This window comes from Erinaceus europaeus, chromosome 22 (genome assembly GCF_950295315.1).
Source record: "Erinaceus europaeus chromosome 22, mEriEur2.1, whole genome shotgun sequence".
In the NCBI taxonomy this organism is placed as follows: domain Eukaryota; kingdom Metazoa; phylum Chordata; class Mammalia; order Eulipotyphla; family Erinaceidae; genus Erinaceus; species Erinaceus europaeus.
The window spans coordinates 16,546,469-16,568,657 of NC_080183.1; the positions used below are offsets into that span (position 1 = coordinate 16,546,469).

Genomic DNA, 22,189 nt, shown 5'->3' on the forward strand with positions numbered 1-22,189 from the left:
ATAGGACAGAGAGAAATGGAGAGAGGACAGAAAGACAGACACCTGCAGACCTGCTTCACCGCCTGTGAAGCGACTCCCCTGCAGGTGGGGAGCCGGGGGCTCGAACCGGGATCCTTACGCCAGTCCTTGCGCTTTGTACCACCTGCGCTTAACCCGCTGTGCTATCCCCTGCCCCTGGATCTCTCTCTCAGTGAGAAAGGCAGCTGCCACATTGGCTGAGCTGGGCCTGCACTGGGCGCACACTGCCCCTGCTTGCTGCGTTCAGCTATGCCGTAGACCAGGAAGCCGGTCTTCTTTGCTTACAATCAGTGGTTTCCTGTCACAGCTGTGGCAGCAGCCTGCCCGGGCCGTGTGAACGTGGTGGAATGGCCGCCGTTGGCAGCACGGCGTTGCCAGTGGAGATGGAGAGACCCCATCAGTGTGTGTGGGCTCCTCGGAGAGGATGCTGTCCTCAGGTCCCGAGGGAGCTGCTGTGCGAAGGAGAGAGTGCTCAGGCTGGGGAGGAGGGAGACATCACCGTTCTGACGCTCAGAGCCATGAGGGCTGTGTCAAGCCGGCTCCTGGGGGGCTGGGAGAGGCAGGTGTGTGTGCAGGTGTGTGTGTGCAAGCATGTGTGCAGGTGTGTGTGCTGGTGTGTGTGTGCAGGTGTATGTGCATGTGTGTGTATGTGTGTGCAGGTATGTGTGTGCAGCTGCGTGTGCGTGCATGTGAGTGTGCATGTGTGTGCATGTGTGCGCAAGTGTGTGTGCAGGTGTGTGTGAAGGTGTGTGTGCAGGTGTGTGTGCATGTGTTGTGCAGGTATGTGCAGGTGTGTGTGGAGGTGTGTGTGTGGAGGTATGTGTGTGGAAGTGTGTGTGTGCAGGTGTGTGTGTGCAGGTGTGTGTGTGCAGGTGTGTGCGCAGGTGTGTACGTGCCTCAGACCCGGGGCTCAGTGGGTCTGGGGGCTGGCCAGTATGTCTTCCCTCATGTCTGTCTGTCCAGCAGAGCTGGGCTCATGCGTGTGTGACTTCACCACCACAGCCTGACTTTTCACACCCGGAAAGGGGAGGTGGGGGTGGGGCACACATTTGATAAACATACACATCACATACATTTCTTTTGTAGACCTTATTTATTTTATTTGATAGGGCAGAGAGAAATAGAGAGGGAAGGGGAATAGAGAGGGGGAGAGGGCAGGAGTAGGTGGCATAGTGGTTATGCAGAGACTGTCATACCTGAGGTTTCTAACTCACAGGTTCAAATCCCCTGCACCACCAGAAGCCAGAGCTGAACAGTGCTTTGGTAAACCAAACAAAATAAATATATATTTTTTAAAAAGAAGAAGAGATGGGAGAGAGGCCACAGCAGACCTGCTTCACTGGCTGTGAAGCCCCCTACTCCACAGGCGGATGGTCACTTTTTTTCCCCCCTTCCTGGCTTATTTTACTTATTTGCGATTTAATATTGATGTACAAACTTTTAAGATAACATAAGGCATATGATTCCGCACTGTACCCACCACCAGGATTGCGTGTCCCCGTTCCTTCCATCGGAAACTGCAGTGCTGCCACCACTTCCCAAGTCACACCCACACCCATCACTACCTGTAGGCGTCCTTCCCTCCCCCTCTTTTCTCTGACAAGGGAAACAGCACTTGGCTCCCCTTGGTGTTTTCCAGATTCAGAGAAGTTGCATTTCCTAGTATTTTCTTGTGGCCACATTGAAGGACTGAGCCCCAAAGGGAGATGAGAGAGGGAGAGGTTGGCAGGATGGACCGCCAATGCTTTGCAGAGATGTTTTCCCCTCCTAGATTGTTCCTTGCAGTTGGGAGCCACTGGGAGTGCTCAGTGAGTGTGACGGTGGGATCTGAGCTCTAGAAAGGTGGCTGGTGGGGCACCTGGCGCCATCGATGGACTGGTTACTGGAAGGCTTCATGCACTGTGTGTGTGTAGGGCTGAGTACTCTCCCTGTGTGTGTTTAACGGGGTCAGATTTCATTCCTGAATTTTACAGTTCAGCATTAATATCGCCACATGTATACAAAGGGTATAAAACAAGTACAGTGGTATTTTTAATGCAAAATAAACATGTTTTATGGAGAAACTAAACTTCATATTTACACAGATAGCCCAGCTTTTCCAAACAATACCCAGCATTAAAATTAACTACAAAATCTCCAAACCAGGGAAATCTGCTTCCGTTTAAGCTATTCCAAAAAAAAAAAATGGACCCATAACACATTACAAGGACCATCAGAATCACTATTTTGGGCTTAGTACCCTGCATGGAGGAGTACTTAGCACCAGGTGGGCAGGGTGGGAGTGGGGGCACCCAGGCAGGCACAGGTCTGTAGCTAGGTAGTGACGCAGGAGGAAGAAGGGTGACAGATTCGAAGGCAGGAACTCAGTCCGACTCAGGCTGCCCGGGCTTCCGGCTTCTACACCAGAATCCACTGGAATCCGGGAGCCGAGATCTGAAGGGAGCAAACACTGAGGCATGAAGAGAGTCGCTTGGGGTCAGCACCTGGGGTCTCTAAGATCACCTGGAAGTTGAAAATGAGATGTTTCTTTCTTTTTTTTTTAATACCATATTTTTCTGTTCTTTCTTTTTTAAAAATATTTTAAAATCTTTTAAAAGTTTTATTTATTATTGGATAAAGACAGAGAAAATGATAATGGGGGGGAGATAGAGAAGGAAAGAGACAGAGAGACACCTGCAGCCCTGCTCCAGCCCTTCTGACCCCCCCCCCACACACACACACACCGGTGGGGATCAGGGACTTGAACCCAGGACCTTGCACATGGCAACATGTGGACTCTGCCAAATGTGCCAATCCAGCCTCCCTGGGTCTTTATAAGCCAGCACCCCCACAGCAGAAGCGCCACAGCGCCCGTGACTCAGAACCCACGCCGTGGGTGTTGGGAGTTGGCACAGGACGGGGTCGCTCTCTGCCCAGGGCTGGTGTGTGTTCTCGAGAGGGACTGCGTGCTCCTGGGGTGCCTGTTGCCTTCTGCTGGTTCAGTCTCTTCTGGGCTGGGGTGTGGGCTGTGTGGCTCTGCTCTGAATGCATTCTGGGTTTTCCAGGAATTTCAGGACACGGCATTGTCACCCAGCTGTGTTGTCTGTTGTCTCTCAGCAATCTGAAGCTGCTTACCCAGCAGAAGTCGGGGCGGGGAGCTGAGGGAGGAGGGGGACGCCTCCCTGTGTCGTCTTTCTGTGCTGGGGCCCAGCTGGGGGACCAGGCGTGACCCCCGCCCCTGACTCACGTGGGAGGTGACGCAAAAGCTGCTGAGTTCTTTATACCTCTCCCCACAAATGCTCTGATTTTCTTGTGTGTGTGTGTGATTTTTGTTATTAGCAACATCACTGGTTTGCACATTTCTAAGACTTCAGAACAGTTTCGCACCCATGGCTGTGTGTAGAATGCTCCACCTTGCAAGTAGCTTGACTTACATATACATGTTTAAAAATATTTATTTAAGTTTTGATAGAGACAGAGAGAACTTGAGAGAGGCCTGGAGCCTTGCTTGACCGCTCATGAAGCTTCTCCCCTGCAGGTGGGGACCAGGGGCTATGCAAGTTCCTTCGCTTTGAATCATCTAAATTCGAGACAACAGCAAAGCTGTCTAGTAGCTAGCTACCTTTCCTCTCTTTTCTTTTAAATTCTTCTTCTTCTTCTTTTTTAACACCATACCACTGCTTAGCTCTGGCTTATGGTGGTGTGAGGGATTGAACCCGGGACTTTAGAGCCTCAGGCATGAGAGTCTCTTTGCAGAACCATTACGCTGTCTACCCTGCCCTTCTTTTTCTCAACCTGAGTTATCAAAGAATTTGAGAAGTGGGGACGTAGAGAGGGAGAGAGACAGAGAGGCACCTGCAGACCTGTTTTACCACTCATGAAGCTTTCCCCCTGCAAGTGGAGACCAGGGGCTTGAACGCAGGTCCTTGCGCACTGTCATGCATGAGCACTGCTGCTTGGAGCAGGGCTGCAGGTGTCTCTCTTGTTTTCTTCCTCTTCCCTCTCAATTTCTCTCTGTCCTATCAAAATGAATGAATAAATAAATCTTTAAAAATACGGTAAGGGAGATCGGTTGAGTGAAGGAGTGGCCTGGGAGGGTCTCTGCGTAGCTCATGTCGCAGCTGAGAGGGAACAGGGAGAGAGTCTCTGCGTAGCTCATGCCGCAGCTGAGAGGGAACAGGGAGAGGGTCTCTGCATAGCTCACGTTGCAGCTGAGAGGGAACAGGGAGAGAGTCTCTGCGTAGCTCATGCCGCAGCTGAGAGGGAACAGGGAGAGGGTCTCTGCATAGCTCACGTTGCAGCTGAGAGGGAACAGGGAGAGAGTCTCTGCGTAGCTCATGCCGCAGCTGAGAGGGAACAGGGAGAGGGTCTCTGCATAGCTCACGTCACAGCTGAGAGGGAACAGGGAGAGAGTCTCTGCGTAGCTCATGCCGCAGCTGAGAGGGAACAGGGAGAGGGTCTCTGCATAGCTCACGTCACAGCTGAGAGGGAACAGGGAGAGAGTCTCTGCGTAGCTCATGTCACAGCTGAGAGGGAACAGGGAGAGAGTCTCTGCGTAGCTCATGTCGCAGCTGAGAGGGAATAGGGAGAGAGTCTCTGCATAGTTCACGTCACAGCTGAGAGGGAACAGGGAGAGAGTCTCTGCGTAGCTCATGTCGCAGCTGAGAGGGAACAGGGAGAGGGTCTCTGCATAGCTCACGTCACAGCTGAGAGGGAACAGGGAGAGAGTCTCTGCGTAGCTCATGTCGCAGCTGAGAGGGAACAGGGAGAGAGTCTCTGCGTAGCTCCTGTCTCAGCTGAGGGAACAGGGAGAGAGCACTGGAAGAGGTATAACAAGCTCAGGGTCAGTCATTTGACAGCTGGTTCATCTGGTATTTTTGGCAGAAACTGTCTCTTTGACTTTTCTGTATTTGTTTGGAAGGTCGATGGGTGGATAGATGAAAAGAAGCATAGATGAAAGGAAGGATGGATGCATGGATGGGTAGATGGATGGATGGATGGATGGATGGTGGATGTATGATAGATGGATGGATGGATGGTGGATGGATGGGTGGATGGATGGTGGATGGATAGATGGATGGATGGATGGTGGATGGATGGATGGTGGATGGGTGGATGTTTGGATTGGTGGATATATGGATGGATGGGTGGATGGATGAATGGGTGGATGGATGAATGGGTGGATGGATGGGTGGCTAGACAGACGGGAGGCTGGCTGGCTGCATGGGAAGATGGGAGGACCGATGGCTGAGTATCTGGGGTGGGGTGGGGAAAACATGTCACTGTGATAAAGACTGGGTCTGTCCGGCGCGCAGGAACTTACATAAACACCTCCCTCCAGAGGTCAGAACTCAGAAGGTGAGGAGCAGGGTGGAGTATCTCCCTCCAGGAGGTCCTGTCCCGCTGTGGAGCGGTGAAGATGAAAGCTTAGTGGCACCGGAGAGCCGGAGTGAGTGGTGTCTGCCCCCAGCCTAGAGCCTTGCTGTGCTGACGGCTGCGGCCCGTGCCTGTTCTCCCTCAGCCACGACCTTCGCTTCCCGACCTGCTCGGCCCCCCACCTGGGAGGAAGCATACGGACCTGCTCTGACCAGTGCAGGCTCTTCGACATCAGTGGACACCAGGAAGACTTTTACTCTGGAAAGTCTCAAGACCTCTCAGCTGGGAGGGCACAGCCTGAGGCTGCGGCTCAGTGACACCAGGGGCTTGAACCTGGGTCCTGCCACCTGGTGTCAGAATGAGAATAGGTCTAGAAAGCCAGAGCTGGGCAGAGTTTCTTGCAAACTTGAAGAAGGTAAATAGAAACAACTGTTCACCGCAATGATTGAACCCAGGGCCCATGTCTATTCACATTCAGCACAGGAGCCTGTGTGGCCTCCGAGTCCCTGTCAGGCTGAGCTCGCAGTCCGTGGTCACAGCTGGAACATTCTAGGCTGCTCTCATGTCAGGACCCATCTTCCTGGAGTGGCAATGGGCTGACCAGCCTCCCTTCAGAGAGTGGGGAGTCCCCACCATGGCTGCTCTGCAGTGAGGGCAGGTCCTGGGGAGGCCACAAGAGGGCTTATGATGATATTCCTGACGGAAGTGACCAGCGATGGTGGAGAGAGGGATCTGTCAGAGGTCTAGGCCCATATCAAAAAGTTGTATTTATTAAGGAGAGAGGGGGGGGAGAAGGAGAACTGGAGTGTCACTCCGGCACACTCAGTGTCAGGACCTTATGCTTGAGTGTCAGACCCTCCCCCACTGTCCCCTCTGGGGCTACATATCCGGTCCTTTCAGAACGTCCAGTTCCTGCAGCTCAGGGAAGGGCAGAGTCAGAATGTAAGTGTGGGGTGACCCTGACTGTGTCCTTACCCGCCCCCCCCCCCACCCCCTGTTCCTCTCTGAGCCTGGCTGGCCGCCCATTGACTCTAGCTCCTTCTGAAAGGGCAGCTGGGCTCATAGCTCCAGGCCTCTTGGCCACTAACTGCTCCCCAGTGAGACGCCCCTTAAGTTGTGTGCTTGTTGGGGCTCTAGCATTGTGCCCAAGTGGGGCCAAAAAGGAAGGAAAAAAATCCTCTTTCAGGGAGAACTAGGTCAGGGCAGAGCTGGGGATGGAGCGCACACACACACACACACACACACTCACGCTCGCTCTCTCTCCCCCCCCCCCCCCGCCTCTGTGTTTGAGGGGTCCAGGCCTCTGCCTCCCTTTCCAGAAACAGAGGCCTGCAGCCCAGGGCATGCTGGGAGAAGGTTCTGGTGGGGCCTGGGGGGCAGTGCCCATATCCCTGTTCTCGTGCAGATCTGGAGAACACTAAACAGTCTGCTTTCCAGCCTCTGGGGGCCCCTCCCCAGGCTCCCCAAAGTATTTGTCCGGATTACTGGATGGAGGCGATTTGAGTTGTCTAATAGAGCTTTGGGTTCATCCAGGGATTTGTGTGATTAATTCCCAGACTGAGTCAGCGGGCATGTCAGGTCCCCATGTGTGGTGGGTGCACCCCGCCTCCCATTCCCTGCCCATTCTGACTGGCTTGGGGAAGCTTTCCGCTGGCCTCCCCACTGTCCTGGCTTGTGGAAGTTTCCAGAAACTCTCCCATGTGGTCCTGATCCAGGGCCTGCTGAGCACCGGGGCTTCCGTGGCCCTGCTTGTCCCCCTTGAGCTGCAGGCATGTGGGAGCTTGTCTTCCTCTGTCCGCGGGCCCCGCGCGGCCTTCTCCCAGACCCATTGGGAGCAGCAGCACCGGAGCTGCAGGTGGCTGGGGTCTTGCCCTGGCACTGTCACACGGGCACATGTCACACCCCCGCGTCTGTGTCTGTCCCCCCTCTGAGCCCTCTCCTCAGAGTCTTGCCACAGCCCCAGTCAAGTCCTGCATCTCCTATCTGGTGTCTGGTGTCACCTCAACAGGATCCTGATCCCGAACCTTGTCTCTCCTGGGGGGGGGCGCCTCACAAGTAGTGAAGCTGCAACTTGGTGTCTGAAAAGCGGTAAGATCTAAAACACAACAAAATGTTGGGGATGGGATCTCAGGGTGGAGAGAAGCGAGGAAGCCTATTTTAGGTGTGCTCCCAGGGGCTCAGGACTTCAGTGATTTTTGTTTGGACTTGACAGCTAACATAGAGGTAGACTAGAAATGCTGTCTGGGAAGATGGTGTCAGAGTTGAGAACAGGGCTAGAAAGCCAGGAATTAGGGCAGAGTCGTTCCCAAACTGGAAGAAAGTGTGCAGATACTGTTAACCGTCAACCCCGTCCATCTGACCTGGGGCCTGTGTCTGTTCCTACTCAGCACAGGGGCCCATGTGGCTTCCGAGTCCCTGTCAGGCTGAGCTCGCAGTACATGGTCACAGCCGGAACATTCTAGGATGCTCTCATGTCGGGACCTGTCTTCCTCGAGGGGCAGAGCAGGCTGACCAGCCTCCCTTCAGAGGGTGGAGCGTCCCCACCATGGCTGCTTTGCAGTGAGGGCAGGTCCTGGATAGGCCCCAGGAGGGCTTGTGATGATGCTCCTGATGGAGGTGAGCAGTGACCCCACCAGAACTTACTGGCTTCTCCCCACTGAGGCAGACGGGCTAAAGCAAGGAAGACTTGAAGGTCCATCTTCAGAAAAATGGCTCAGTGTGTTTGATCTCTTGGCATTTCTGGGGATCCATCTGGTCAACCTTTTCTTTCTTTCTTTCTTTCTTTTTTTTTTTTGAGTAATTTTGCCTAAGATAATTCAAATGAAAACAATCAGAGTAGTTGGCGTTTTGGCCGTGTTTGTCTTGTACTGAGTGAAGTGCTTTACAAGTATTTAATTTCATTTCCTTCTCATCGCTCTGCCACAGGGGAGGCTGCTCTCGCCTTCTGTTCTGTAGCTGAGACAGATGTCTCGGGGCTTTGGAGGCCGACCTGGGGCCTGCGATCTGAACCCGGGCCTGTCTCCCAAGCTCAGCGTGGTCACAGTGCCCAAGCGGGCAACTCGGCACAGGGAGAATTTGGGGGTTCCAGCGTCCTTTGATTTTGGTGCCACCAGAGATAATATTTACCTCAAAAGCGATGTTGGGAGGCCGCGTGGTGGCGCATCTGGTTGAGCGCACATGTTACACTGTGCAAGGACCCGGGTTCAAGCCCCTGGCCCCCACCTGCAGGGGGAAAGCTTCAGGAGTGGTGAAGCAGGGCTGCAGGTGTCTGTCTGTCTCTCTCCTTCCCTCTCAATTTCTGGCAGTCTGTATCAAATAAATAAAGGTAACACAGCAACAACAACAATAATAACAGAGCAGCGCTGGCTGCCGCACTCCGCGTGTGTTTACACGGACGAGCCGTGGTAACTGCCCTGCCCACTACTCCTGCCGTCCCTCTTCTCTCCTCGCCTCTTCTGTCTTGTCCTTTTCTTCACTCCCTGCTGCCCATCTGCTCTGCTCCGAAATCTAGTGTCTCACCCTGGGGGCCTGACGGCGGGCGGGGCTGAACCACGACTGACTCAGAGCTCGCTCCAAGTCTCTCGGGAAGGAGAAAAGAGCTTCCAGGGAACTCGGGGGCCCGGGCCGCAGACAGACCTGGTGTCACTGGACTGTGACTCGGGGCTCTGCTCCGTCCACACTTGGATTTTCTTGGGACAAGCATCCCAAGGAACTTTCTGGAACTTCATAGATCTGATTTCCACAGATTAGAGGCTCACAAGATAATCCACTCATGGGGCGGCCAGGGGACCCAGGCAGCTTCTCTGTGGTGAGAAGCACTTTAGCGCAAGCTGGACTCAGGTCTCCAGGGCCCTAGAGGGGGCTGGGTTCCAGTGGAAAAATGTCCGACTCAAACAGGTAGCCTTGAAGAGATCTGGGGACTCTCCTGAACTCTGAACTAGCCGTGTGACTTCTGAGCAAGTCTCTAACCTTGTCTCCATTTTAGGAAATAAACAAACCAAAAACAGCCTGACTGGAGACTATCTGGTCGACCTCACTCCTGTTCTGAGTGGTTCTGAGAGACCCAGGGATGTCCCGGTGGTCGGTGACCAGGCTTCTTGCTCCTTCTCAGCTCTGGCGGGTGTTATCAGGATGGGCCGCGGGGTGTTTGCACTGCTCTTGGCTTGGCACCTCCCCTACACAATTTATTTTCCACTCCAGGGGCGGAGGAGGAGAATGTTTCTGGAGACGACGGGAGTGAACCATGCTTTATCATTATTATCATTGCTCTGGGACATTCATTGGCTTAATTCAAATGTCAACCTCTGCAGGGCTGTGTGTTTATCGGGAGCTGTCAGACCGGGAATGGCGATAGCCGTCGCAGTGATGGAGTGAACAGCAAGGAGAAGTCGTGAAGGGAGAGGCAGACTCTCCACTGGTTTGGCCAGTGACCTGCTTGCACACAGTCTCACGCCCACACACAGCTCTCTGTGATGCAGGAGACCACGGGGAAGACTGCAGAGGCCGGGCTTGTCAATGTCCTTCTCATCTGGTGTCCTTGAGTCCTCCTCAGTTGAACGATGTCACCGTCCGCTTCTAATACTTAGGCCTCTTTCTTTGTGCTCCTCAAGGGGGTGGTTTGCTGCTTCCTTCTTCTCTCTGATGGAAGCCTCACTTGACTTCCTCTACCTGGTGAATGTACCTGGGTGTCGGTGTGCAGAAACCAGCCGGAATATTCTAACCAATATTCTTGCAGGAGTCCCGTCTGCTTGGCTCTTCAGAGCCCGATCTGATTCCAGGGTGCTACCTTTCCGGACAGATGCGAAGCTTGCTTCTCTCACTACATGCACAGTGAGGGGGGCCAGGCCCCTCGACTTGCATGGATGGTGTTGGGGTGAAGGGAGAACCAAGTGCCCGTCGCACCTGTGGGGGTCTCGCATGGACTGGAGTGCCAATGCAAAGGGTGTGTTGCATTGCGTAGGTGTGTGCACGGCTAACTTTCTTCTTTTCTCTCCCCTTTCTCTCCCTGTCCCTCCTTCTGAAAACGCGGCCGCAGATGCCAGCCAAGGTCCAGGTGAGTTTCTGTGTTTGCGCAGCTGCTGTGGTTTGACCCCACCCCTGCCGGCTTGTGCATGCTTGGACTCAGCGTGAAACTTTGTTCTGTGGGCTCCGGAAGAGCCCAGGGAGTGGTCTGGTCCCCATGCCTATACCGCTTCCTTCTGGGCGAATCAAAGAAGTGGGAGATGAACGTATGTGGATGCGTTTTAAAAATATTCTCAAACTATAGATGCTCCAATTTAATGATCATTCTTGGCTTATTATTATTTTTTAAAAGAAAATCTACTTAATATGGCATGCTTAGTATGGAAAATATGATCTAGGTGAAAGGTTTCTTTCTTTTTATTCTAAGAAGTAGCTTTCCTTTCCCACTGTGAAATTAGTGGAATTCTTTTCTGGTTTTGTTACTAATACATGGTCACTGTAGAGGGGAAAAAAGGAGAGAAAAAAAAGAATAAGGAGAATGATTTTTAAAAAGTCCATGAGAAAAAGGAAGAAATCTCCTCAGGACGGTTAGGCACTTCTGTTCTTAAAAGACATGCTCACCAGATCCTAAATTTAGGGGAGAGAGAGAGAGAGAGAAAAGCACACACACATCCGTGCACACAGAGACTCAGTGGGAAGATGCTGCCACCGCTCATCCTTCACTAGTATGTAATGGCGTAGTTGGTCAGAGAGCATTCCTAGTGGGCTAGAACTTTCTGTTGAGAGGAATAAGTCACACTACCAAATGGGATGGGAGCATCATTATTCTTGGGTCTTTTCATGTTTAGTTGTTCAACTAAGGATGGTCTTTCTTGCTTAGTCCCTGCCTTCAGATTGAATCTTCATCAAAGCAAGCTGGCTGTCCCCATCCCACTGTGAGGATGTTTCAGGTCTGACAGATTGAGTCTACCTGGGATTGTAGCGCTCACTGGCTTTGAACTTAGGGCATTTGAGTCCCAAGTCAGGCACACGCTGGGCTCCATCACTGGACAGCGCTCAGCTGTTGAACATCTTGCATTCTCCTAATGGAATTACTGTGCGATTTTGCTTAAAGGCAGAGTGGCATTCTAGGTATTGATTATCTTCTTTCCACATGAATTTATCACTTATTATTTCTTTCTACTATCTAAAATAATTAACAAACTTCAGAAGAGCTTCTAACCATTCTCTTTAGGGGATATTTAACAGCATACAGGAATACCCCCATTCCTGGAGTCTGTGTGTGTCTGTGTGTGTGTCTCCATCCTCACCTCTAAAAATAACTGGTGTTTGAACCAAAGTATTGCCTAGGAGGATAATATTAAATTCATTCTTTCTCCTCAGTGATAATTTAGTTCAATCATTTTTCTCAACAAACATGTGAGAGTCTACCATGCACCAAGGCCCTGTTCTGCATTCTAGGGGAAGGTCCTGAATAAAACAGAGTATTGCCCCTGTCCTCAAGCATCTTTGATTCCAGAAGGAGGCAGTGAACTAAAAAGAAAGCTGTCTGTCTGTCTGTCTGTCTGTCTGTCATCTATGTATTTATCTATCATCCATCTGTCAATATATCACCACTGTCAACTGTATCTATTTACCTACCTACCATCCATTTATCTATTCATCTGTCTACCTATCTATCATCTATATCATCTATCTACCCATCACCTGTTTTTGCATTGAAAAACATGTCCTAACTTTTCCAGCAACCCAGTATGTCCTGGTTATCATGTCTGTTCACACACACGCACACACACGCCCCTATTTTCTGTAGTATGCTGTATGTCCTGGTTATCATGTCTGTTCAGATGCACACACACACACACACACACACACACACACACACACACACACACACCCCTATTTTCTGTAGTATGCTGTATGGCCCACAGACACTGTGTAAGGGGCAGAAGGTGCAGGCTGCGGAGATGAATCATGATCAGCGAAGAGTCTGGTGGGTGCTCGTGAGTGGCTGGGAAAGGCTCTTTGGAGATGCCGTTACTGGGACGCTTCAGGGATGTGAGAGGGAGCCCGGCACCTCAGGCTTTGCTTGTGCAAGTCCCGCCTTCTGAGCCCTTCTCGCTGGCTCCTGGCACAGGTTTGACCCAGGCTCTCCGCTCCAGCTTGTGTGTGCTGGTCTTTGCCCTGGGCCTCCTGTTGGGCTCCAGCCTGCCTTCTCCTTGCCACTCCTGCCCCACTGAGGTTGCGTCTGACATGTTTCCTGATTCTCACAGAGGCCCCATCTTGGTCCTGGAGGACTCAGCAGAGCCCGAGACCAGGTGCTGGGGTAGCGGCAGCCAGAGCCCACCCAGCATAACAGTGCCACAGCCCCACAGAGACCTTTCCTTCCACCCTCAGGAAGCCCTGAGATTGTCACCGGAACCCCATTTTCCTAGGAAGTTGAAACCAGGAGGCCATAGCTGTGGGGGAGCTGGGCTACAGGGCTTTCCTGCCCCAGCCTTTCTTTTTAAATTTTTATTTATAAAAAGGAAACACTGACAAAAACCATAGGATAAGAGGGGGACAACTCCACACAATTCCCACCACCAGAACTCCGCATCCCATGCCCTCCCCCGACAGCTTTCCTATTCTCTATCCCTCTGGGAGCATGGACCCAGGGTCATTGTGGGATGCAGAAGGTGGGAGTTCTGGCTTCTGTAACTGCTTCCCCTCTAAACATGGGTGTTGACAGGGTGATCCATACTCCCAGCCTGTCTCTCTCTTTCCCTAGTGGAGCAGGGCTCTGGGGAAGCGGGGCTCCAGGATACATCGGTGGGGTTGTCTGTCCAGGGAAGTCAGGTTGGCATCATGGTATCATCTGCAACTTGTTGGCTGAAAAGAGAGTTAACATATAAAGCCAAACCAGTTGTTGACTAATCATGAACCTAAAGGCAGTAGTGCAGCTGAAGTCCTGCTGCATTCTAAGTCTCTCACCCTCTACTCTGCTGGTGAGATGCTAAATGATTGGCAGTCTTGTCACCTCTTGGCCGTGTGTGTGTGTGTGTGTGTGTGTGTGTGTGTGTGTGTGTGTGTGTGTGCACGCACAGTTTCCAGGACTGGAGCAAATCCCTGCTTCAGGAACTTCCCTTGTGGGCCAGGCCATGGCAGGATCCCGCCCGAGTGTCCACCCTGGGCTGAGGTCAGCAGTGGCTTCCCATCTCTGAGGCCGTGGCCTGCCCACCTGGAGCCAACAGCACTGTGGCTTCAAGAGAAACAGCTGTTAGTAGTTTGCTGGTGTTTTTTTTTCCCCCCTTCCTCCTCAGGAAGACAAACTGAGGGTTTTATGAGCTAATGTAACTGTTTACCCAGGGCCGCTGGGAGACTGTGCAGGGACAATTGATGAACTGATTAATTTTGCATGTTGAGGAGACCGGCCGGCTAGAAGTCACCCTTCTGTCTTACACAGTCAGAAAAAGCGGCGGACAGGCAGCGGAGATTCCTCAGGCCCAGGACACAGGCTGGGGGCCTGGACAGTATCCTGGATGCCAGGAGGAAAGGGAGAGAGATATCACTGGGCTCATGGGAGGTGTCCACACTCTCCCTCTGGCCTTTGGGCAGCAGGCTGTGGATAATAAGAGTGGGGGGAGGTAGCAAGGGCGTGTGGGGTGCTGGCTTGGGAGCAGTGGGGCTGCTCAACTCTGACTGGACACTTGAGATCATGCCACAGGCAGGTGTCGGCATCCTCATGCCAGGTGGGGTGGGGGTCTTGGGCCCGGCTGCTTCTGAAACCCAGGCTCTTTCACTTGGAAACCCTGGAGTGCAGGTGGGTCTTCCTAGCCCTCCTCCTGCTTTTTATGTCTTTCAAGACTTCCTTCTCCTCCTCTTCCTCTTTCCCTTCCTCCCTCTCCTCCTCTTCCTCTTTTTCTTCCTCCTCCTCCTCTTCTTTTAAACTTTATTTACTTTATTTGCTATGGCAGAAAGAAATTGAGGAGGGAAGGGAATAGAGAGGGAGAGAGATAGAGAGAGCTTATGAAACTTCCCCCCACCCCTCTTGAAGGTAGGAACTGGGAGCCTGAATCTGGGTCCTGGGACAGATAGACGTGTCCTTAACCAAGCACTCCACCACCAACTTTCATTTTAAAATTAATTGATTAATTGATTAATTTTGAATAGAGATAGAGAGAAATGGAGAGGGAAGGGGAGACAGGACCAGGTGGTGGCATACCTGTGCAAAGACCTGGGTTCAAGCCCCTGGTCCCCACTGAAGGGGGTAGGCTTCATGAGTGGTGAAACAGGCCTGTAGGTGTCTCTCTGTCTCTCTCCCTCTCTCCTTCTCCCCCTTCCTCTCAATTTCTCTCTATCTCTATCCAATAATAAATTAAAAATATTTAGAAATTTTAAAAAAGGGAAGGGGTGATCGGGAGGGAGGAAGGGGAGAAAGAAAGGGAGAGACAGACAGACAGACAGGCAGGCGTGAAGCTTCAATCCTGTAGGTAAGGACAAGGTGCCCTATTTACCCAGAGTCCCCATCAGGAGAGAGACCTTTTGCTGTGGCCCACAGGAGCCCTGGCAGGCAGGGAGGAGAGGCCCCATCTGTGGGGCCCCGGGTGGCCTTGGTGCAGCCAGAAGCCTCCACTGGGGCCTCGACGCCCATTCCTGCTCTCTGGAGTCAGCCTTCAGCTCAAGTCACGCTAGGGCTGCGTCCAGGGCCAGGAGGACATCTGCTCACGTGTCCTGAGCCCAGCCTGTTCTCAGGGGGCTGCCCATCTGGCTGAGGGTCTCTTCGAGACCCGCAGTCGAGAACGCCGCACCTGCTGTGTCTGACTTGGAGTCCGGGACACCAAGGACTTCTTGCTGTGCAGAGCTAAAGGCCCAGAGTCACGGCCCACGTGGACGCTCAGTCAAGCTGGGGACACAGAGCCCTAGAATCCCCACAGCCCTCTGGGGTCCACACCCCTGTGTCTACTGAGGGCAGGTGCTGACTGTTATTTTAAAAATATTAATGATTTGTTACTTATATTATTTTGATAGGACAGAGAGAGATAGAGAGGGGGAAGGGGAGTCAGAGAGGGAGAAAGGGAGAGACCTTCAGACCTGCTTCACCACTCGTGAAGAGTCCTTCCCCGCTTCAGGTGGGAGCAAGACTTGAACCCAGGTCCTTGCTCACTGTCATATGCACCACCACCTGGACACTGGCTGTGGTTTTGAGATGCTTCCCAAAGCACTCCTTCTTGTCTCATGTGGGTCATTAATGACTTATTTACTTTCCATAGAGACATGGGAATCAAGAGGGAGGTGAGGACAGACGTAGAGAGAGACACAAAGTCAGTATATAGATAGATAGATGACAGATAGATAGATAGACAGATAGATGATAGATAGACAGACAGATAGATGAAAGATAGATGATAGATGAAAGATAGATGAAAGATAGATAGATGAAAGATGATAGATGAAAGATGATAGATAAAGATAGACAGACAGATGAAAGATAGATAGATGAAAGATAGACAGATGAAAGATAGATAGATAGACAGATACATAGATAGATGATAGATAGGGTCCTGCTTCACTGCTTAGGAAGTGTCCCCCTGAAGGTGGGGACTTGGGCTTGAACCTGGGTCCTTGCGCAGAGTGACTTGTGTGCTCACATGGGTGCACCACCACCCGGCTCCTCAGGGTCAGTACGTGCCCGGCCTTACCGTTCTCCTAACTCATCCTCCTCCTTCAGGCCAGTTTTCTTAGTGAAACTGAAGCAGCACGTTAGGCTTGTAACCAGTCATTCCTCTGATGCTGTGAGGAGGCTGATTTTGTTCCCTGACCCAGTTCACCCACTGGCAGATTGAACTTCAGGAATGACAGCTCACCCACCTCACTCGGTCAGCGGTAGCGGATCACCGGGAGACAGCACCGTGGTGCTTCCGCCAAAAGACTCTCCTGCCTGAAGCTCTGAGGCCCCAGGTTCAGTCCCAGCACCATCATCAGTCAGGGCTGAGCAGAACGTCTGGTGAAAACAAGCAAACAAGTGGGACAGGGCACAAGCTCTGTTTTGTCTGCACCCTGGGGCTGTTTCTCGGGTTGTTCCACCGGCAGAGACCTTCCTTCTGTGAGGCTACAGGCCGTTCACTGCGTCACGTGGTCTGAACAGAGCTGCAGGCGTTGCCGTGTCGCAGGAGGGGTGCTCGGTGAGCCAGCGGTGGTCAGGCGTCAGGAACTTCCCCCGATGATCACGGATGCTGCTACTGCTACTGCTACCACATACTCCTGCTATTCCGCTGTTACTGTCTGCTCGAGTGCTCCTGCCATACCAGCACTGCTATCACTACTACTGCTACTGCTACTGCTACCACTAAACTCCTGCTACTACCCTGTTACTCTCTGCTCTAGTGCTCCTGCCATACCAGCACTGCTATCACTACTACTGCTACTGCTACCACTATACTCCTGCTGCTACCCTGTTACTCTGTGCTCTAGGGCTCCTGACATACCAGCACTGCTATCACTACTACTGCTACTGCTACCACTATACTCCTGCTACTACCCTGTTACTCTGTGCTCTAGTGCTCCTGCCATACCAGCACTGCTATCACTACTACTGCTACTGCTACCACTATACTCCTGCTGCTACCCTGTTACTCTGTGCTTTAGTGCTCCTGCCATACCAGCACTGCTATCACTGCTACTGCTACTGCTACCACTATACTCCTGCTACTACCCTGTTACTCTGTGCTCTAGTGCTCCTGCCATACCAGCACTGCTATCACTACTACTGCTACTGCTACCACTATACTCCTGCTGCTACCCTGTTACTCTGTGCTCTAGTGCTCCTGCCATACCAGCACTGCTATCACTACTACTGCTACTGCTACCACTATACTCCTGCTACTACCCTGTTACTCTGTGCTCTAGTGCTCCTGCCATACCAGCACTGCTATCACTACTACTGCTACTGCTACCACTATACTCCTGCTACTACCCTGTTACTCTGTGCTCTAGTGCTCCTGCCATACCAGCACTGCTATCACTACTACTGCTACTGCTACCACTATACTCCTGCTGCTACCCTGTTACTCTGTGCTTTAGTGCTCCTGCCATACCAGCACTGCTATCACTGCTACTGCTACTGCTACCACTATACTCCTGCTACTACCCTGTTACTCTCTGCTCTAGTGCTCCTGCCATACCAGCACTGCTATCACTACTACTGCTACTGCTACCACTATACTCCTGCTACTACCCTGTTACTCTGTGCTCTAGTGCTCCTGCCATACCAGCACTGCTATCACTACTACTGCTACCACTGTACTCCTGCTGCTACCCTGTTACTCTGTGCTCTAGTGCTCCTGCCATACCAGCACTGCTATCACTACTACTGCTACTGCTACCACTATACTCCTGCTGCTACCCTGTTACTCTGTGCTCTAGTGCTCCTGCCATACCAGCACTGCTATCACTACTACTGCTACTGCTACCACTATACTCCTGCTACTACCCTGTTACTCTGTGCTCTAGTGCTCCTGCCATACCAGCACTGCTATCACTACTACTGCTACTGCTACCACTATACTCCTGCTGCTACCCTGTTACTCTGTGCTCTAGTGCTCCTGCCATACCAGCACTGCTATCACTACTACTGCTACTGCTACCACTATACTCCTGCTACTACCCTGTTACTCTGTGCTCTAGTGCTCCTGCCATACCAGCACTGCTATCACTACTACTGCTACTGCTACCACTATACTCCTGCTGCTACCCTGTTACTCTGTGCTCTAGTGCTCCTGCCATACCAGCACTGCTATCACTACTACTGCTATTGCTACCACTATACTCCTGCTACTACCCTGTTACTCTCTGCTCTAGTGCTCCTGCCATACCAGCACTGCTATCACTACTACTGCTACTGCTACCACATACTCCTGCTGCTACCCTGTTACTCTCTGCTCTAGTACTGCCATACCAGCACTGCTATCACTATTACTGCTACTGCTACCACTATACTCCTGCTACTACCCTGTTACTCTGTGCTCTAGTACTCCTGCCATACCAGCACTGCTATCACTACTACTGCTACTGCTACCACTATACTCCTGCTGCTACCCTGTTACTCTGTGCTCTAGTGCTCCTGCCATACCAGCACTGCTATCACTACTACTGCTACTGCACCACTATACTCCTGCTACTATCCTGTTACTCTGTGCTCTAGTGCTCCTGCCATACCAGTACTGCTATCACTACTACTGCTACTGCTACCACTATACTCCTGCTGCTACCCTGTTACTCTCTGCTCTAGTGCTTCTGCCATACCAGCACTGTTATCACTGCTACTGCTACTGCTACTACTATACTCCTGCTGCTACCCTGTTACTCTGTGCTCTAGTACTCCTGCCATACCAGCACTGCTATCACTACTAATGCTGTAGTACTCCTGCCATAGCATTACTGCTATTACTACTACTGCTCTAGTACTCCTGCCATAGTATTACTGCTATTACTACTGCTGCTTTAGTACTCCTGCCATACTAGTACTGCTATTACTACTACTGCTCTAGTACTTCTGCCATAGTATTACTGCTATTAGTACTGCTGCTCTAGTACTCCTGCCATAGTATTACTGCTATTAGTACTACTGTTCTAGTACTCCTGCCATAGTATTACTGCTATTACTACTGCTGCTCTAGTACTCCTGCCATAGTATTACTGCTATTACTACTGCTGCTCTAGTACTCCTGCCATACTAGTACTGCTATTACTGCTACTGCTCTAGTACTCCTGCCATAGTATTACTGCTATTACTACTGCTGCTCTAGTACTCCTGCCATACTAGTACTGCTGTTACTGCTACTGCTTTTCTTTCATCTTTATTTTGGACAGAGACAGAGAGAAATGGAAAGGCCAGGTGGAGAGAGAGGGCGAGAGGCAGAGAGGCACCTGCAGCCCCGCTTCACCACTTGTGGAGTTTCCTCACTACCAGTGGGGATGGCGGGCAGGGGTTGGAGCCTGAGCCTGGGTCTTTGTGCGCGGTCATGTGTGCACTCTACCAGGTGTACCTCCATCTGGTACTTTACTTTGCATCCAAAATATACAGGTTCTCCATTCTGACCTGCTTTTTCACAGAGAGAGGGGGAACCTCAGCATCTGCCATGGGGCGTTAGGACTTGAACCCAGGCAGTGTGGATAGCAAGGCACACCCCTTACCTGGTGAGCTTTCTCTGGTCCCAGGTGGAGTCCTTCATGTACCCCTCTGGAAGAAAACCTTCTGGAGATGATGCTGGGGTCCTTCCAGCTGAGCCAGCTGGCACTCAGTGCCCATCTTGGGCTCCTCTGGGAGCTGCGGACCAAAGGGAGATCCACCCAGCGTGACTGTGAGTGATTAGAAGCCAGGCGGGCCCTTGGCTGGGCTCAGCTTCCTGCCAATTACCCGGCGGGGGCCCGGGAAGACCCCCCTGGCTCTCGTAGCTGTTCTCCACAAGTAGGAAGCCGTTTCCCAGTCTGCTTCCGCGTCCCTGGGCCTTCTGCTAGAACCTTCAGAAATCCCTGCCTGTGAAGGCACCCTCTCGGGGGTGCTGGCTATGGCTCCTGTCTGCTCGCTCCGTTCTGCTGGGTGTCAGCTGGAGATAGCAGCAGCTGGTTCCCGTGGTCTCAATAGGGTGCTTCTGCCCTGCTCTCCCCACACACGTGAGGGACATTTCTGCTGCACGGGCGGTGAGGGAGCATTTCTGCCACTTAGCAGGAAGAGACATGCCGAGTGTGCCATGCTGTGCGGGAGCAGCCCGCTCAGACTCTGCTCAGAATGTCCCCAGTGAGGCCCCAGGAGCTCTCATCTGGAGCGGCTTCCTCCTTGTGCCGCACAGCAGTGCGGGCCTTGAACGCTGCGCCGCACAGGGAGCTGGGTCAGGCGAGAGAGTTGCGGGGACAGGACATTCGGAGACCAGGGAGCTGGAGTGTGGCCGAGGGCAGAGCCCACGAGGTGCCCTGAGCTAATCAATCGTAAACCAGGCCAGGCATCAGGGCTGCTGGATGCCAGCTGGCTGGGGGTGCAGGGGATGCTGGCGTGAGATGGGGCTGGAATGGAGAGAGGCCCCAGATAACATCACCTCCTGACAAGTTTCTAGGCCCTTCCTCCTGTGTTCCCTGAGAGACGCTCGTGTTTGTCTGCTCTGGTCATATTTGACAAGCTAGAAGCAAGCAGCTCAGGAATATCTTCTTATTCATTCATGTTAGGCAGCTAAAGAACTTGACACATTGAGTTTTTCCCCTGATATATTAAATTAATAGTGTTTTACCAGAGTATAAGCTAATAGGAATATGATTTCATACTGTTTCTACCACCGAAGTCCACCATTATTCATTTACTTATTTGAGACAGAGAGATTGGTAGGGGAGGGGAAGGTGGAGGAAGGGGAAGACAGAGACACCTGCAGCCCTGCTCACAGCTCGTGAAGCTTCCCCACTGCAGGTGGGGACTGGGGGCTTGAACCCGGTTCTTGCATGTTGTAACATGTCTGCTCTGTGCCACCACCCAGCCCCCAACCTTACCCTGCTCAAAACCCTACGTGTAGCAAGAGGCAGAACTGGAGTTTGAATCCAGGTTTTGGATGGCCTGGAGCTGTGGTTTGCATCCAGAGGACCCAGGGAGCTAGTGAATGAGCTCTAGGTATTTCCCAGGGTTGTTGTTGTTGTTCTTTTTGCCTCCAGGGTTATTTCTGGGGCTCAGTGCCTGCACTACGAATCCACTGCTCCTGAAGGCTGTTTTTCCCATTTTGTTGCTCTTGTTGTTATTGTTACTGGACAGGACAGAGAGAAATGGGGAGAGGAGGGGAAGACAGAGAGGGGGAGAGAAAGACAGACACCTGCAGACCTGTTTCACCGCCTGTGAAGCGACTCCCCTGCAGGTGGGGAGCCGGGGGCTCGAACCGGGATCCTTCCGCCGGTCCTTGCGCTTTGCACCACGTGCGCTCAACCCACTGCTCCACCGCCTGACCCACCCCCCCACCCCCAGGAGATTCTTATATGAGCAAAGTTGGAGACCTGCTCTGTGATCTGGAAGATGACAGGACGCTATTTGTATCCTGCATTCACTGAGAGAGGTGGGAGGTTGGGGTGTTGGCAGAAGGGAGGAGGGACGGGAAACTCCTCACCTTCCTCTGAGTCTTGTGGCACGGAGGCCCTGAAGTTTAGCAGGCCCAGGATACTCCATGGGCAGCTGTGCCCTGTTGCCCTTGGCTGCCATTTGGGTCTTTTGACCGAGGCCCCTCCCTCCCTTTCCTACTGGAGACAGAGACTGGGTGCCTGCAGCCTAGCTCCCTGCCACAACATCTGCGCTCACGGACTTGGGTGCTGGCCCAGCATTCCAGTGGCGGAGAGACCCCGGAAGTGGCCAGAGCTTTCTGTCACATAAATGTCGGATCTCTCCTGTGAGAGTCTGTGCAGATTGCGCCGTTGGCCGCTCTGTTCTGCCCTAACAGCACCGAGGGCTCCAGAGCTCCTGCTGGCTCTGAGTGGCGCCAGCTGTCCTCACCTGTGCCGCTTCCAGCCCTCAGAGACAGACAGGAGTGATCTAATCGCGCTTGCTGTGTTTGAAGACAGGGCTTCCAGAGACAGACAGGAGTGATCTAATCGCGCTCGCTGTGTTTGAAGACAGGGCTTCGTTCCTTTCCTTTCCTTTATTTTTTGTCTTTCACGGCTTTCTTTTCTCTGGACTAAAACATCTCCCGTTTCTTCCAGCATTCTGGGTTTTAAGTTCTTTCATCCCAGACATTGCTCTATAAAAATGATTTCCTTTCTTTCTTTCTTTCTTTCTTTCTTTCTTTCTTTCTTTCTTTCTTTCTTTCTTTCTTTCCATCCTTTTCAAAGAGGGACGCTTACAGCGCGTACT

General features: G+C 52.2%; 1 pseudogene; it reads left to right on the forward strand.

Moving 5' to 3' along the window:
- LOC132535385 (neurexin-3-like) overlaps positions 1 to 22,189 on the forward strand; it is a 52,817-nt pseudogene that overhangs the window by 5,204 nt on the left and 25,424 nt on the right.